The 18,132-nt window shown below is 39.8% G+C and overlaps 1 protein-coding gene and 1 non-coding gene across 4 annotated transcripts in view; one reads left to right on the top strand and one right to left on the bottom strand.

Moving 5' to 3' along the window:
• Window positions 1-18,132, top strand: part of Sugct (succinyl-CoA:glutarate-CoA transferase) — a 668,162-nt gene that overhangs the window by 206,046 nt on the left and 443,984 nt on the right. The window lies entirely within an intron of this gene.
• Window positions 9,344-9,475, bottom strand: LOC129674093 (small nucleolar RNA SNORA17). The gene has a single exon (XR_008719770.1). It is a non-coding gene; the product is annotated as a small nucleolar RNA SNORA17 (small nucleolar RNA).

The following is an 18,132-nucleotide window of genomic DNA, read 5'->3' as shown; positions in this document are numbered from 1 at the left end:
TCCTTCCTTCCTTCCTTCCTTCCTTCCTTCCTTCCTTCCTTCCTTCCTTCCTTCCTTCCTTCTTTCCTTCTTTCCTTCTTTCCTTCTTTTTTTTGTTTTAGGACAGGGTTTCTCTGTGTAGCCTTGGCAGTCCTGGACTAACTTTGTAGACCAGGCTGGCCTTTGAACGCACAGAGCTCTGCCCGCCTCTGCCTCTCCAAGTGCTGGGATACAGGTGTGCACCACTGTGCATAGGTGTTTCTTTTACAATCAGAAAAATAAAAGTCATATTGTAATGGAAGTTTTGGTTTCTTTGTAAACTCAGTTATGTATGTAAATAGGTTTTTGTTTTAATCCCAAGTGTGGGATTGTAATTGGGCTTTAGTTTGACCACAGCTGATATTTGTTTTGTATGGGGCATGGCCTTTGACAGCTTACAATGGCCTGCCTCCTGCAGCATGGACAAGGGCGTGGTCTAGGGCCCTGAGGATATAAATATGAGAGCCCAGGAAAAGAAAGAGTGACGTGCAGTGTGGCGTGAGGCAAGTGGCAGTTTGGGGAGATCAGAATGGATGGCGTGGCGGTTGGAGTGCACCGACAAGAGAAACGCTTCAGGGCCCCTCGGCTTGGAGGAGAAGAGAATCCTAAACAGTGGGAGAAGTAATGGGGTCTGCGCCTCCTTTCCCCACTAACCTTCCCTCTCCTACTTAGGGTTAAGATGTCGGAACAGAAAGGCTTTAAGGAACCTCAAATAAAACATATATTTTTATTTTATACATATATGTTTTATATAGAAAACCATTTAAGCTAAGAACAGAATACATAAGATCTGAAAGATCTGCTTTCATTAAGTCCCCATAAACCAGTGGGCATTAAGATCCTGAAAGAGGGTGGGACTGTGTGCCCAATATTTTCCTTTGAAGCACTTGTCTAACACTACCTGGCTTAATCATGCTTCGCCTCACAAACCTCAGATCGGTTCTGAAAGCCTGCCTTATTAGTTTTGAAAAAGATATTCTTTTTTTTTTTTTTTAATTAGGCTAATTAACTTTTTTTTTTTTTTTTTTACTGTCTGCCACTTTATTTTTTTTTTTATTTTATTTTTCTTTTTAGTTACATTTTGTTAACTCTGTGTCCCAGCTGTATATCCCGCTCCCTCATTCCCTCCCCAACCCCACACTCTCTCCCTGGTCTCCTCCCTGCCCCTTTCCAAGTCCACTGATAGGGGAGGACCTCCTCTCCTTTCATCTGACCCTGTTTTATCAGGTATCTTCAGGGCTGGCTGCAAAATCCTCCTCTGTGGCCTAACAGACTGCTCCTCCCCTGGGGGGGGGTGTGTGTGTGTGTCAAACAGCCTGCCCTTGAGATCCTGTTAGAAATAGTCCTTGTTCCCCTAACTTTGGAAAACTACTTGGTTACTGAGCTACCACAGGCCACATCCGAGCAGAAGTTCTAGGTTATATCCATAGATGGTCCTTGGTTGAGTGTCAGTCTCAGAAAAGACCCTGTGCCCAGATATATTTGGTCCTTGTAGAGCTCCTATCCTTTCCATATCATACGAACTTCCCTTCTTTCATATGATTCCCTGCACTCTGCCGAGGGTTTGGTTATGAGTCTTAGTGTCTGCTTTGAAACACTGCTAGGTAGAGTCTTTCAGATGCCTTTTGTGGTAGACTCCTGTCATAAGTTCAATGCACATCCCATTTGTCTTTCTAAATGAGGATTAATCACCTTCTACCCAAAATTTGCTCAAGTACACAACAAGGACATTTGTTCAACCATGTTCGTAGCAGCTTTATTTGTAATAGCCAGAACTTGGAAACAACCCAGATGTCCATCAACGGAGGAATGGATACAGAAATTGTGGTATTTTTACACAATGGAATACTACTCAGCAATCAAAAAGGAGGAAATCATGAAATTTTCAGGCAAGTGGTGGGATCTAGAAAAGATCATTCTGAGTGAAGTATCCCAGAAGGAGAAAGACAAACTTGGTATATACTCGCTTATATAGACCTACAAGACATGATAAACATAATGAAATCTACACACCTATAGAAGATAATCAAGAAAGTGGAAAAAGATATTCTTATCTGTAGGTTGTCTTGTAGAGATGAATTCTTCCGTCACTTCCAAACTGGCACTGATTTTTTTATGTAAAGAGCAAAACTACACTGAGCCAGGCACAGTGGTGCATGAAGACCTGGAATAACAGAATGTGACAAGTGGAGGCAGAAAGATCAGGAAGTAGTGAGTTTAGGCCAGTCTGTTTTGTTTTGTTTTCAAGACAGGCTTTCTCCGTGTAACCTTAGCTGTCATGACTCGATTTGTAGAACAGGCTGGCCTTGAACTCACAGTAAGCCATCTGCCTCTGCCTTCCAGAGAGCTGGGATTAAAGGCATGCACCCCATGCCTGGCTTTGAGGCCAGTCTGGATTATATTAGGCCCTCTGTTCTCTCTTTGATCCTCTCTCCTTGGCCCTCCCTCTTCAAGTGTGGAGAACTGAATCCTTGGCCTGGGAAATGGTAGGCCAAGTTGTAGCTCTGACCTGCATTCCCAGTCCTACCTACCTTTCCTTGATTATTGAGTGAATGTCTGTAACTGAACAACTCACCTTACCAGGATGTTAAATATGCTTGTTTTCTCTTGACACCTTTTTTTCAGCTGCTGAAGTAATACATGATTTTGGTAACTCACCATTGCTAAATGGCTTCATTTTCTTAGCTATGTAGATAAAATGACCCACATAGAAATTTAGGTTGGCTGTGCATTTGTTATCATGTAAATCAATTATGATTTTTTTTTGGCTGCAGTTGTATTGTTTTAGACTTTGTAATTTTTGTGACATTCCTTCCCTGTGAGTTAGAAATATTGTGATGTTATTTAACATGCCACACATCATCTCCTTTACTACAGTTCTAGTGTCAGCACATACTAAATAAAATGATTCATCCTCTAATTCAATAACAAAGCAACGTACCTTCCAGTGCATGCTAAAAGCGGGGCATTTTAAGTCTACTTTTCTCCTCTTGTTTAGACATTTCAGGTGTGCTCTGTAGTAACATAAAAATGTGGCATGGCAATTTCTGTGACAGTGGAAATGCTGGTGGATTATAAATGTTGCGTTGGCAGGTGTGCAGAGCAATATGCACAGAGGTGCCGCGTGGTCTCTGTCACAACTGCTTGCCTCTGCTGACGTGGTGCAAACGCAGCTGTCGGTGTAAACAGATGAGCTTGGCTGAGCTTGAATGAAAGTTTATATATAGCTCCAATAGTCGCCTTTCATGTCATTTTCATGTGCCATGTAATACATTTTTCATGTAATATTTTACTTTATTCTTAGCTTGTGGGTTGGACAAAAATAAAAACTAACCAGGCTTGATTTGGACAGCAGCTTTTGACCTAAAAATTATAATAACTAGGTCTTCTTTTGAGACTTGGCATATGAAGGCATAGGAAGCCTTAAGTTTCTTGTTTCTTGCTAAGTCCCTCATGTACAGATGCTCACCAAATCTCTTTTGAGTAAGCGAATAGAGGGTGATTTCTGGATCCTGATAAACCTGGGATGGTCTTCTGGGTGAAGAAAGTATATGATAGCATGCTATCTGCCATATGCAATATGGGAGCTTTAGTATAAAGGGAGTTCTTTGCATTTAGTTTAAAAAGAGTAAGAAGTTATTTTTCCTAGTTTATTTTGTATGATTATGTACATATGTACATGTATGGAATGTACTGTGATTACATTCACCCTTGCTCTCAGTCACAGCTCTCCTCTTCATTCTGACACCATGGGATATTTTTTTTCCCTAAGAAGCATGAAGAATTGTCAATAGTTGCTAAGTCATTTTGACATAATAACTGTAATATGAATCATATTTATTTTTGATAATTCTGATACAAAGAAGGTGTAACAAATAAACCATTCTAGACTTTTTCTACAGTGTTCTTTACTGTTAGATCATTAAGTTGTATAGAGAAAAGAATTTTCATCAAGGAAACAACTTCAAGCCAAGGAAATCATTTGCAATAGGATTTTTCCAACAGTGAATTTTGTGTTACGATCCTGTACTCGATTAATATGTACACTAAATATATCCACAATGATGTGTACTTCGATGTTTCTTGCTTATCCTCATACTAGGAGTAATTATGTGGCCTTTTGGATTACTTATAGGCCTGTTTTAACACCGTAATTTTACATTTTCTTCGGTTGAATTCAAAGGACTCAGCACATTTTTAAGTATTCACCTGGGGTGTGGAGCTGTTTCTCAGAGGCATTTCTGTGTAGCAGATGTAACCCATAATCCCTTGTTTGCTAGACTAAGCCTTTACCAGACATGGTAGTGGTGCCATACAATCCGTGTTAAACTTCTTTCTTTCGTGGTGCAAATGTGGAAGTATCACCGCTCAGATAGGGCTGTCCTGAGGAAAGGCTTCCTAACTGATTTCATGGCTGTAGACAGGTGCTTATCTGCCATGCTGAGTCTTGGTTTCTTTCTCTGAAAAGTTCACAAATGATCTACCTCAGAGCTCGGTTGTGGGATTTGAATGAGACAACACATGTTTAGCACAGCGTGTAGAGAATGGTGATGGTAGCTATTCTTTATGTTAAATGACATATTTTACTGTAATGTTTCTTCATTGACGATGACTAGGTGACTCTTGTCACTGCATAATGCAGACTCATTATGGACAGAGCTATTGGTAACTACTTACAAATGTGCATTTTCCCAGTCACAGGGTAGCCTGTGTGTCTGCTGTGCATGTGTGGGTATGATTTTTAAAGCCACTGTTTTTATTGTAGTCTAACTGTGCTTGAAAAGTAGTAGTGAAAATTTTATTGGGATGTTCGAGAAAAAATTTAACCGTTGCCATTCCTTCTTTTATTTGTTCATTGATTCTTTGTTTTCACAAGCTCTGAGTACCTATCCTTAGCAAGTACAGAATCAATGAGGAAGAGCCAATTTCTGCGGGAGCTTCTTTCAGGTGGAGAAAATTCGCTAGTGACTGATGAAATAACAGTGCGAGTGGCATGAATGCATGTAGGCCAGGGGGACCTCTTCCGGCTCTGGAGCACTTGAGAAAACTTCCTAGAAGAATTAAAACCTGAAGGTCAGTGAAGTATGAGGAAGTGGACCAACAAGAGGGGAGCTGGTCAAGCAACTGAGGAGGTTCTTAAGGGCCTTTGTCATATACTGCATATATATGTGCAATAAGACACTATCGTAAGGGAACCTCTGACTACGCACCCCCGTGTGTGTGTGTGTGTGTGTGTGTGTGTGTGTGTGTGTGTGTGTGTGTAGATCAAGGTAAGGTGTCGTTTCTAATTGCTATTCACTTTATTTTTCTCAGACAAGGTCTCCCCATGAGTCTTGGGCTCAACTAACCTAGCATCACCAAGGGTCTTCCTTTCTGGCTCCTCAGTGGGTTCTGACTGAGCTGTTTCCTCATCCTTCTCTGAAAAGTTTTAGGTTCACAAACAATATTTTATGTAGAAATAAAGTGTTTATGATGGTATGGGGCAAGAAAAGACAGAGGGGAAGGAAGGAGGGAAAGACACAGGAGCTCTGTATACTCACTTGAGAGGAAGTGTTGGCAATCCTGGGGGAGGAGTACAAACAGAGTCTCAGTAGCCACGAAGCAGTTGGAAGTCACAAGACCTGCATAGCACTTGTTAGTGAGGATGTGAATGATGAAGGTGTAGGTCAGAATTCCTCAAAGTTTGTTTTAGCCTTCAAGGCAGATGTCATGAGTTCTATTTGCTGGGACAGGAAACATGAAAGTTAGGGCACATTTTATTTAGAGAAATGAGGATTTCCTTAAATGTGTATGATTTAAGAAAAACATGGCAAGTTAAATTCCTAGTAGTTAGTGTAATCAGTTCTTTAGGATATCAGCAGAACACAGATACCTCACTCTCATAAAGGAAGAAAATCAGCAATTTAAGGAACGATAAATTTTTTTTGAATTTTATTTTTTTCTTATCAATTACATTTTATTAACTCTGTATCCCAGCCAAGTCCCGATCCCTCATTCCCTCCCAGTCCCTCCCTCCCTCCCTCATCTCCACCGTGCCCCTTGCCAAGTCCACTAATAGGGGGGACCTCCTCCCCATTCATCTGATCCTGTTTTATCAGGTATCTTCAGGACTGGCTGCAAAGCTCTCCTCTGTGGCCTAAGAGGACTGCTCCTCCCTTGGGGGGTGGGGAGGCCAAAGAGCCAGTCATTGAGTTCCTGTTAGAAATAGTCCTTGTTCCCCTCACTATGGGAAACCAATTGGTTACTGAGCTACCACAGGCTACATCTGAGCAGAGGTTCTAGGTTACATTCATACATGGTCCTTGGTTGCATGTCAGTCTCAGAAAAGACCCTGTGCCCAGATATATTTGGTCCTTGTGGAGCTCCTATCCTTTCCTCATCAGACTAACTCCCCTTCTTTCTTATGATTCCCTGTACTCTGCCGAAGGTTTGGTCATGAGTCTTTGCTTTGAAAACACTGCTAGTTAGAGTCTTTCAAATGCGCTCAGTAGCCTCCTGTCATATGTTCAATGCACATCCCATCTGTCTTTCTAAATGAGGATTGATAATCTTACCCCATGTCCGCTCTCTTGATTATCTTTTTTAGGTGTGTAGATTTCATTATGTTTATCATATCTTATAGGTCTATATAAGTGAGTATATACCGTGTTTGTCTTTCTCCTTCTGGGATATTTCACTCAGGATGATCTTTTCTAGATCCCACCATTTGCCTGCAAATTTCATGATTTCCTCCTTTTTGATTGCTGAGTAGTATTCCATTGTGTAAAAATACCACAATTTCTGTACTCATTCCTCCGTTGATGGACATCTGGGTTGTTTCCAGGTTCTGGCTATTACAAATAAAGCTGCTATAAACATGGTTGAGCAAATATCCCTTTTGTGTACTTGAGCAAACTTTGGGTATATACCTAGCAGTGGTATAGCTGGGTCTTGAGGAAGCACTATTCCTAATTGTCTTAGAAAGCGCCAGATAGATTTCCAGAGTGGTTGTACCAGTTTACATTCCCACCAGCAGTGGAGGAGGGTTCCCCTTTCTCCACAACCTCTCCAGCATGTAAGGAACGATAAATTTGTAGGAACCCAAGATCTAGATGCATCCAATATGCTTCAAGGTTTAGAAAGAAGTTAGGAATGATAATACTATTTAATTAAACCAATGAATCCCTATTAAATGGTGAAGAGCTAAAATTTTATACAGATCAAATTTAACTTAGATTCAACACTTAAGAATAAGTTTTTCCATGGTATGTTTGTATAATGGAATATCATACTACTAGTAGGAAAAATAAATTTGAAATTCAAAATTAAAAAAAAAAGAATAAGTTTTTCAGAGACCATCTTCTTTGAATGCAAACATTGATTAAATGACTAAATGCTTTGGAAATTTCATTAACTTTTTCTTCTTTCTTTTTTTTCATTGCTTTCCTCACTCCTCCTGGTTCCACCCTCCTTCCATCTTCCCCATATACCTCCCCTCTTTTCCCTCTGAAAAGGGGAGTCCCTCAACCCCAACCTACCCATCCCAGCACATGAAGTCCTATGAGGAGTAGGTGCATCCTCTACCTAGCAAGTCATCATTGCCAGAGGGAAGTGATAAAAAAAGCATCCAAGAAGTCCTTGCCAGAGACAGCCCCTGCTCCCCTTACTAGGGAACCCACATGAAGACCAAGTTGTCCACCCTGTACATATGTGTAAGGGGCCTAGGTCCAGTCCATACATGATCTTTGGTAGTTCAGTCTCCCAGTCTCAACAACTAACCTCTCCCAGGTTAGTTGGCTCTGTTGGTCTTTTTGTGGAGATCTCATTCCCCCCAAGTCCTTCTATCCTTCCCCCTACTCTTCCACAAGCCTAGTGGAACACTCAGTGTTTGGCTGTGAGTCTCAGCATCTAGTTTGATCTGCTGCTGGGTGGAGCCTCTTAAAGTACAGCCATGCTAGGCTCCTGTCTGTAAACGTAATAGAGTGTCCTTAATAGTGCTAGAGGTTAGCTTTCTCCCATGGTGTGGCCAAGCATTGGTTGGACATTTTCTCAATCTGTGCTCTATCTTTATCTCTGCATATCTTGTAGGCAAGGTAAATTTTGGATTGAAGTTTTTGTAGGTGGATTGGTATTCCCCTCCCTCTGCTTGGAGTTCTGTCTGGTTAGAGGGTGGCCTCTTTAGTCTCCATGTCCCCCACTAGTAGGGTTCTCCACTAGAGTCACCCCCATATCCTCCCAGAATCCTACCCAGACAGGTCTCCAGCCTGTCACAGAGATGTCTCAGGCCACAGTTTCTCTTCCCTCTGCATGCCCTCTGTCCTCCTTCCCTTCTCCCCAACTCTCCCTGAATCAGACTCCCACCCTCATTTCCTTCAGCACTCTGTCTCTTATCCTTTTCCTTTTCTTGGAGCACTTTCCCTGTCTTTTCAGTTTGCTCTTCTCAGTGAGAAGTGCAACCTCCTTTGAGCCCTCCTTGTTTCTTAGCTTCTTTGTCTCCGTGAATTGTAGTGTGGTTGTCCTATATTATATGGCTAATATCCACACGTAAGTGAGCACATACCTTTCTTGGTCTGACTTACCTCAGGATGATCTTTTCTAGTTCCATCCATTTGCCTGAAAATTTGATGATTTCCTTGTTTTTAATAGCTGAGTAGTATTCCATTGTGTAAATATACCACAGTTTCTTTATCCATTCATCAGTTCAGGAACATTTAGGTTTCAAGTTTCTGGCTATTACAAATAAAGCTGCTATGAACATAGTTCTACCTCAGACCCAGCTGTACTACTCCTGTGCATGTACCCAAAAGATGCTCTACTGTACAACAAGGACACTTGCTCAACAATGTTCATAGCAGCTTTATTCATAATAGCCAGAATCTGGAAACAACCTAGATGTTCCTCAACCAAAGAATGGATACAGAAATTGTGGTACATTTACACAGTAGAATACTCCCAGCTACTGCAAAAGGAAATCATGAAATTTGCAGGCAAATGGATGGAACTAGAAAAGATCATCATGAATGAGGTAACGTAGAACCAGAAAGACTCACATGGTATATGCTCACTTATAAGTGGATATTAGCCATATAATATAGAATAATTATACTAAAATCTACAGACCTGAAGAAGCTACACAACAAGGAGGACCCTAGAAAAGATGCTTAATTCTCATTCAGAAGGGAAAACAGAATAGATACCTGATGCAGTGGAAGAGAGGTAACAGGATGGGAGCCTACCACAGATGTCCTCTAAAAGACTCATCCAAGCAGGGGATTGAAGCAGATGCAGAGACTCACAGACACACTTTGGACTGGTGTCCATTTCAGACTCACTTTTTTTCAGAAGAAACGTTAGGCTGCTAATCATTTAGATGTTCATAGATCAGAACACTGAGTATAGAGATAACATCTCTCCTCTCTGCCACCTGCTGCTGCACATGTGACACAGCAGCCCCACCTGCAGAGCTTGTAGGGGCAGGGCAGCAGTCTCCTTTCTTTTTTTTTTAAATTAATTACACTTTATTAATTTTGTATCCCCCTATAAGCCCTCCCCCCTCCCCTCCCGATCCCACCCTCCCTCCCCTTTCCGCATGCATGCCACTCCTTAAGTCCACTGATAGGGGAGGTTCTCCTCTCCTTTCTGATCTTAGTCTATCAGTTCTCATCAAAAGTGGCTGCATTGTCCTCTACCGTGGCCTGGTAAGGCTGCTCCCCCCTCAGGAGAAGGTGATCAAAGACTTGTATGAAAAAAATTTCAAGTCTCTGAAGAAAGAATTAGAGGAAGATATGAGAAGATGGAAAGATCTCCCATGCTCATGGCTTGGCAGGATTAACATAGTAAAAATGGCCATCTTACCAAAAGCAATCTACAGATTTAATGCAATTCCCATCAAATTGCCAACACAATTCTTTACAGACCTGGAAAGAAAAATTCTCAACTTCATATGGAATACCAAGAAACCCAGAATTGCTAAAACAATCCTCTACAATAAAAGATCTTCTGGAGGTATCTCCATCCCTGATCTCAAGCTGTACTATAGAGCAACAGTTATAACAACTGCATGGTACTGGCATAGAAACAGAATGGTGGATCAATGGAATTGAACAGAAGACCCAGAAATAAACCCACACACTTACAGACACCTGATTTTTGACAAAGATGCCAAAACCATACAATGGAAAAAAGATAGCATCTTCAACAAATGGTGCTGGTCCAACCAGCAGTTTCTTTTTAACTCTGTACTAGGCTTTTGGAAAAGCATAGTAAAGAAAGGGCATTCCCTTTCAGCCACTTCCGAGTTGGTCCTGGAAGCAGGAGCACACTGTAGTGACAGAATGCCGAAGGTTTGATTGTTTTCTCAGAAGGAAGAGTGTGATAGAAGAAGACAGAATAGGACATGTAAACTGTTAACTAGTGGATCAGTCTTCTGAGTTGTTAAACAGCAGGGAGACCAAAAAGCTACCTTGTATCTTAATAAATTACCATACCACTCAAACAAAATACTTCATCACTTTTTTAAATAAGCAAACGATTCTACTTTACTTCTGTATAAACTTCTGTTTACAATGAGAAATGTGAACTTAATAATTTGGCAAACAAGACACATAAACTACAAAGTCAGGAAATAATTGAGAGGGGTGTGGGGCTATACTGTCATTTGTTTGCTTGCCTGAACAAAAACAGAATGCAGAAAAATTGCTTAAGTGACTGTGTCTCTCGGTTCTCTTACAAATGTTCTTTTCTAATTTGAGAAATTAGCTGATTGCGTACCATGGGTGTCTCAGGGCACAGGGGTTTATTTTCCTTGTCAAACATCCGTTGGTTAGTGCCAATTACTGTTTATCTACAAAAGGTGTCCTGTGGGATAATCAGAGCTGTGGTTTAAAGAAATCTTCTGTTGGAAGAGTATGATCGTACTGTACACTGCTCAGGTTTGTTAAAGGATTGACAGGTATAATGCTTATGGAGTGCCAACATCAGTACCATGAAAGGAATATGTTAATGTGTTGAGACACTGTCTTAACAACTTTGTGCTTTATAATTTGATGTTTCCTCATACCTTCCTGAAAAAGACATTTTCATCCCCAGTTGAGCAATATGAGGCATTGAAAAGTTAGTTCCTCAAGGGAACACTGCCTATAAAGGGCATATAGCAACTAGCTGAAATCTCAGAGAGAAATCACCTCTGCAAATGTGGGCATAAGGACTTATGGCCTAGTTAGAGCTTACTGTGCAATTTTGTCCTGTCCTTGTCTATATGTAGTGCTTTCAATTGAAAATGGAAAAAAAGATCAGTAAAAATGGATTCAAAAGCATCACAATGTTAAGACTCAAAAAATAAGTAGTTAAGTCTATTGAGTAATAGAGGGTACACCTGGGCTATGTTTATCTTAGCTCCTTTTGTACACTACTGGAAAAATGCAGTCGTTACAAGCATGTGATGAAGCTGGCTTAATAGGCATGCTCTTAATGGTGTGCATTTTACTTATGAAAATGGAGATCATATAATAGAATGAGGGAACTCTGGCTTTGGAATCGAACTCCATTTTAATACAAGTCATTTGAAGCAACACAATTCAGAGCATTAAATATTTTTAAATTAGCAAAGGTTCTAAACAGAAGTAAACACAGGACAATTATTATTTGGAGTGTGGATAATTAAAAATTTAGTTTTAAAGGTTGTTTTTGTTGTTGTTGTTTTCTATAGGAAAAAAATCATCCATGGGTCATAGTAGTTACATTTTTAACCATTTGAGGACTTTAAGAAACACGCATCTGGGATCTGAACACAGTGGTTTAAGGCTGTATTCCTGAGACCTAGGAGGTTAAGATAGGAGGATTGAGTTCAAGGCCAGCGTGGCCTGCACACTGAGTTTTAGGGTGGCCTGAGCCAATAGCAAAACTACCTGAAAAAAACTGAATAAGGCCCTCTAGTAACTATGAAACCTTGCTGGAGTCCTGCAGCTTTTGTGCCAGGCGGGTCAGGTAAGTGGCCCAGGTCCCTGCCTGCCTGTGCTGTCGTCACACTCCCAGGTCCAGTTCTAGTCTCTCATGTTGCACACTATTCCAGCCTGGCGAGTGACCAGACTCCTGCCTGACTGCTCAGTCTCTTTTTCCAGCTCCAGCTGGGGTGTGCAGCTTGCCCATCTCCCCATCCTGGTGAGTAACCCAGATTCCTTTCCACCCACACTTCCACGTCTAGATAATGTCTCAAAGGTGGCACAAGGACACTTGCTCAAACATGTTCATTACTGCTTTATTCATAATAGCCGCAAACTGGAAACAACCTACATGTCTCTCAGTAGAAGAATGGATAATTAAAACATGGTACATTTATACTGTGGACTATTACGTAGCTGTTAAAAATGACATCGTGAAACTCAGGAACTTAAAAAAAAATCAACCTTAGTGAAGTAACCCAGACCCAGAAAGAAAAACATGTGAATTGTTTATATGTAAATATTAGACATTAAATAAGTGATAGCCATGCTACAGTTCGTAGACCCAGAGAGGTTAGACACAGAAGAAGAGTCTAGGGTGGACAAATGGGTTCTTCCAGGAGGGAGAAGTAGAATAGATTTCATGGGTGGACTTGAGGTGGATGGGGGCAGGCATGGAGGATCAGGCAATGAGGAGGAGGAGGGATGGTTTTGAGGGAAAGAATGTGAGGAGAGACAGCTAGAATTGAGGGACATTTGAAGGGTGGTATGAAAACCCAATGCAGTGGAAACTTCCTAAAATATATGTAGGCAATACTAATGAGGTCTCCTAATAATAAGGGAGGGATAAGGAGTCTCAACTGGCCATCTCTTATAACCAAAGGAGGCATTTAGTAATTGGACAGGGTTACATTCAATTGAGTTGTTTGCCAAGGGGTGGGGAGTTAAATGAAATACCCAAAGAATGCAGGCTGTTGCTAGGACAATAGTTTCCCCTCCTCAAACTGACAGAGGACACTGCCCATTGCCTTTGCCAAGGACAGCACCCACACAACGCATTGAACACTGTGTCCATCTGGCACCTGCATGGAGCCTCTAACTGTACATTTTCTAGTGCCTTTGGTGCAGGAAAGTACTCTGCAGGCTGCCAAAAGTGAAATAGAAACATCAATCCAGCCACAAAAACTTTGACCTACAGTCTGTCCTGCCCACAAAATATGTTAAGGCAGTGGTAGCACAGAAGTTATGGGAATAGCCAACTAATGTCTGATTTGACTTAAGGCTCACTCCACAAATAGGAACACAGAGACCTAGGGTAAATCCAAACATTACTGGTCTAAAAAAAGGGTGGGGGTAATCAATGAAATGACTCCTAATGATATTCTGCTATACTCATAGATCAGTGCCTTATCGAGTCATTGCCAGAGAAGCTTCTTCCTGCAGCAGATCAGAACAGATGCAGAGACCCAAAGCCAGACATTACATGGAGAGAGAGTCTAAATGAGATGGCTGCACATGCGTGTGCGTGCGCGCGCACAAACACACACTGCATATTGCCTTTTATTATTTTGAGACATATCCTTTCTATATCTAGATTCTCCAAGTCTTTTATCATGAATAGACATTGGGTTTTGTTAAAGGTACTTTCTGAGTACAGTCAGATTATCATGTTTTTTTGTTTGTTTGTTTGTTTTGTTTTTCTATTCTTGCATCTGTTTCTGTGGTGTGTTGCCTATACTGGTTTATATGTGTTCAACCATCCCTCCATCAGTGGGTAAAGTTGAGTTGATCATGGTTTATGCTTTTTGGTGTACTCACATATTTGGTTTGCAAGCATTTCTTTGAAAAGTATATCATTATTATTCTTTGAATTTTCTCAGTATCTGTTGTAATAGTTCCCCTTTCATCTTTATTAATGTGGGTTCTCCCTTTCTTTCTTTTGGTTAATTTGGCGAAAGATTTGTCAATCCTGTTAATCTTTTCAAAGACCCAACTCTTCATATTATTGAATCTTTGTAACTTTTTCCATTTCTTTTTAATTAACCTCGGCTCTGATTTTGATGATCTCTTCCCATCCCTCTACTCTTTTTCTGCGCTGTTCGTTATTATTTTCCAGAGCCTTCAGATGCAGCATGAAGTTATTAATGACATCTCTCTAGTGAACACTTAGTTTGATTCCACATCTTATTTACTGTGAATGACATAATCAATTTTATTTATGGACACATAGATTTGAATTTTGTACAATTTTCACAACATAAAGTGTTTTTTAGTCCGTCCCCCAGAGCCATTTGAAAATAAAGGAAAAACTTTTTTATGTGCGATGTCGTCAGCAGTTTCGGTTTATTGAAGAGTCTATCGTCTAGACAAGTTCTTGATACTCATGTAATTCTGAACTAAGAGCACAGGAGTGAATCTCCGGTAGCTAATGAGAAATTTAATTTTATCTCCTACAGATTTTAAAATTTTATGTGTAAGAATGTTTTGCTTGCATGTGTTCATGCACACCTCATGCATGTTTGGTGCCTTTGGAGGTGTGAGTAGGGCATCAGATATCCTGAGACAGGAGGTATGGATGTTTGTTATCCGCTGTTTGGGGCTAGGAACCAAAGCCAGGTCCTCTGCGTGTACAGCAGTGCTTTTTACTGCAGAGCCCTCTCTCCAGCCTAAGGAGTCTGATTGTGAGTCTCAGCTCTGCTCCGCTGAGTCAGAATCTCCATTCCACAAGATGTCCACATGGTTGGTGTGCAGATTGACGTTTGAAAGTTATCTAGCAATTCTAGGCTGTGCCACCTTCTCCTTACCCATCTTCCTGCTCTTGCCAGTGACTTAGTGTAGGCTAGAGTGTGTGTAAGGAGAGTGTCCATGGCAGAGGAGTTGGCCTAGCTGAGCTGAATTACTTAATGATGAAACGGTATGATTTGAAGTCCCCAAAATACAAGTAGAAAGTTGATATTCTGCATGAAAATGAGAAATTTACTCAAATATTTTAGCACATATAGGAGGAATCTTTTTAGCATAGGCATACCATAGATCTCACAGGCAGAGCAAAACATGAAGAAACACTGATTCTATTCAATAGCCTCTGCAAGAATTGTGAAACTCTAGAGGATTAGATTAATGCAAAGACCATGTAAGAGATCATTTTATTATTGCTTTGTGAAAGGAAATCATAGAAGAATATTAAACACATGAAAAGTAGAGTATGCCCTCATAGTGAGACTGTTATTAAAAGAAGCAGTTTTTGCATTGTGAAAAAATATAGAGAACTGTTTAAGAAATTACATTTCCTTTTAAGACTCATTTCAGGTATATTGGCAAAAAGAGAGACCCAAAATGCCATATTACAATGCCAACATGTGAGGTTCAGTTAGCTTTCTTTGAGACTTAGTGTTTTAATCTGTAAAATGGAGATGTTTTGGGAGCAATATATTTTACAGAATTTTAAAAATTCTAACACTATGGGTTCTTGCTTTTAAAAGTACTGCTATTTAGAGGTAAATTAACCCGTGATTATTTTGTGTTTATAAACGCTGTCTTTAGGACTGTCTGAAATGGTCCTCAAGTTGAATGGAAGCATTTGTTCTGTGAGGAAGAAATGTTTTTCCTATAGCTTCAGTCATTACACTTCAGTGCACTTACTTTCCATTTGATTCTGGTAACAGTAAGATTAATAATGGGATTTCAGCAAGACTAAAATGTGAATTCTCCAGAGAATGGAGAAAAACCACATGCATACAAATGTGTTTAACACTGATCTCCACATTATTTATTTTGGCTAATTCTGTAAACTCATGTATAGATGTCTATTCAAGCACCTGTTCGAGAGACTATTAAGTAGTGACTTAATTTGCTTTTCATCATTTTTATTACTTTATTCTACCACTTTTACAAAATATAAACCATCCTTTCCTTAGTTTTTTATTGGACAAAGACAAAAACGGTTCATTGGCTTTATTGCTTGTCTTTATATAACCAGAAAAAAAAACCGAACTCCTGATTTTTACATTCCCTTTTAACAAATTTGATGTTATGGAAAATTAAAACTGCAAATACTAAAATAATGTCAATTATTTTGTGTCAATTACACAACGGACATATCTCACCACCAGGAGCTTCGATGTGATACTAAAAATGTGGGTAGACTGGTCCTTTCCAGTGGTGGCTTCTCTAGACTTCTAGATATGTACATCAGCTAAGGAGCATGTGCTGTCCCTGAAAGAATTTTTTTCTGTGGGTGGGAACTTTCCTTCTAATGGTCTTTGTATTTACAATGTCTTCTAGCCACCATTTACAGACAAAATCCCATCCATCCCTAAAAGTTTGGCTCGAACATTTCCTCATTCACATATTCTTCCTGATCTTGCCAAGTAGATGTGATATTTATCTCCTTTGAGTCCCCAAAGCACTGCATATATACCTCTCTAATGGCACTTAGCTCATTTTGCCTTATGTTTTTGTTATTTGTGACCTTGACATTTTTCCTCCTAGACAGCTGTAGAGCAGGGCTGTGTCTTCTTTATTCTTGAAACAGTTGGAAGAGAATCCTCTTATTTCCTCCAGAAGATTTTTCACAGAGAAACTGAAAATAAACTGGTCGGTAAATTTCCATATTTTAGCTTTCTGAATTATATTTAATAAGCAAATTTTACATATAAGTAGAAATCTATGCTAAGCACATGAATGAAGATGCACGTATAGACTCTAAGGAAATCCCTGAGATAATGAGGAGGAGAAAGAAGTTAGAGCTTTCCTGATCTTGAGGATGCAATGACCTGTGTTTAAGTTGGACAGTGTTTCTGCTACTGTTGACGCCCCATTCCACATTCATTTATTCACTCTGAGTTCTCATGCAGATATGATGGGCAGTTCCTGTGCAAATGAACAGTCTTCCACCTAAGATAACTTTGCCTTGTAATTCCTTACTGAGGGTTTACTTCATATCACGGGTTCTTGTTCCACAAAGGGCTGTTCAGAAACATCATAGGTTTCATATCTTAATGAGTAACCAATGCTGTATGGAAACCAGTTGCTAAATATTCTGACTTATCTGGACATTTATGAGGTTTATTATAGATGATCTCTCCGAAGGTCATTGGTAAAGATGAACAAGACCTGACCAGAGCAGTGACACAAAGGTTCAATACATTCTTCAGTAGCTTTTCTATTTTCCTTTCCTTTAAACACACACACACGCACACACATATGTATATATACCCAAATTGTATTTCCAGATCACTTAATAAGAAGGGTCTTGTTTTGTGACTAGTAATTCGTAGTCATTCTGATTAAGTAGAGATGAAGTCTTAGCAACAAATAAATGTCTTCAAATGTAAGGTTTCATTTAAATGCTGTTATAATGAGAACTGCTCCCGATGAAAAAATTGTAACCGAGTGGGAGAAATGGTTGGTCTAATTAGCTTTGTCTTTAGAGAAGGTATTTTGGAAGAGTCTTTGAGAGTTATGTGCAATGAACAAAGAATGAAACAATAAAGGGATGCTCTTGTAGAGTAGATGAATTGCATTGAATCCTCTTTGAAAACCTGGGCTTTGGTCAAATTGAATAAATAAAGCACATATGATATATTTTTACATTGTGTAAATAATTTACTTTTGACTGCTAGTCCAGTGCCAGTACAGTGAGGGCAATGCACCCAGAAGTAAAATATTACTTAGGTCTACATTGTTGCTCAGAATAATGGGGAAGCTTATAAATAATGAACTGATTATGATTCACTAGTCAGGGATTGAAAAACTCACAGCATTACATTTATTTGTCAAATGTGTAGTACCTTAGTTTTCACTGTGTTCATTTACATTTTGTAATGTAAATTACAAATTTACATTTTGTAATATAAATTCCTAGATAGATTTTGAGTTATATCTAAAGAAAGGGGAAAGCAGGCTAAAACAAGCAGGCAAGCAAACAAAAATACTCCCCAAACCCTCCTCCCAAAGAAAAACAACTACAACAACAAAAAACCCAGAAGCCTAACTTTTGAGTAAATTTGAGGTATAAAAGAAGGTGCAAGGAAAAAGTTAGAACTTATAAATGAGGAGCAACTCTCATCTAATTGGGCCAAGACACTTGTGATGTCATAAAACTAGAAAGGTCCAGGAAAGGAGCTGCTTACAGAGCAGCTTGACACAGTTTTGTGTCAGCAGAACCATTTTTCTGACAAGGATCTAAAATGAG

Source organism: Psammomys obesus, unplaced genomic scaffold, assembly GCF_907164565.1.
Source record: "Psammomys obesus unplaced genomic scaffold, mPsaObe1.curated_primary_1811, whole genome shotgun sequence".
NCBI classification, from domain to species: Eukaryota; Metazoa; Chordata; class Mammalia; order Rodentia; family Muridae; genus Psammomys; species Psammomys obesus.
The sequence above is the reverse complement of the archived record's forward strand: the minus strand, read 5'-3'. Positions and strand labels throughout refer to the sequence as shown.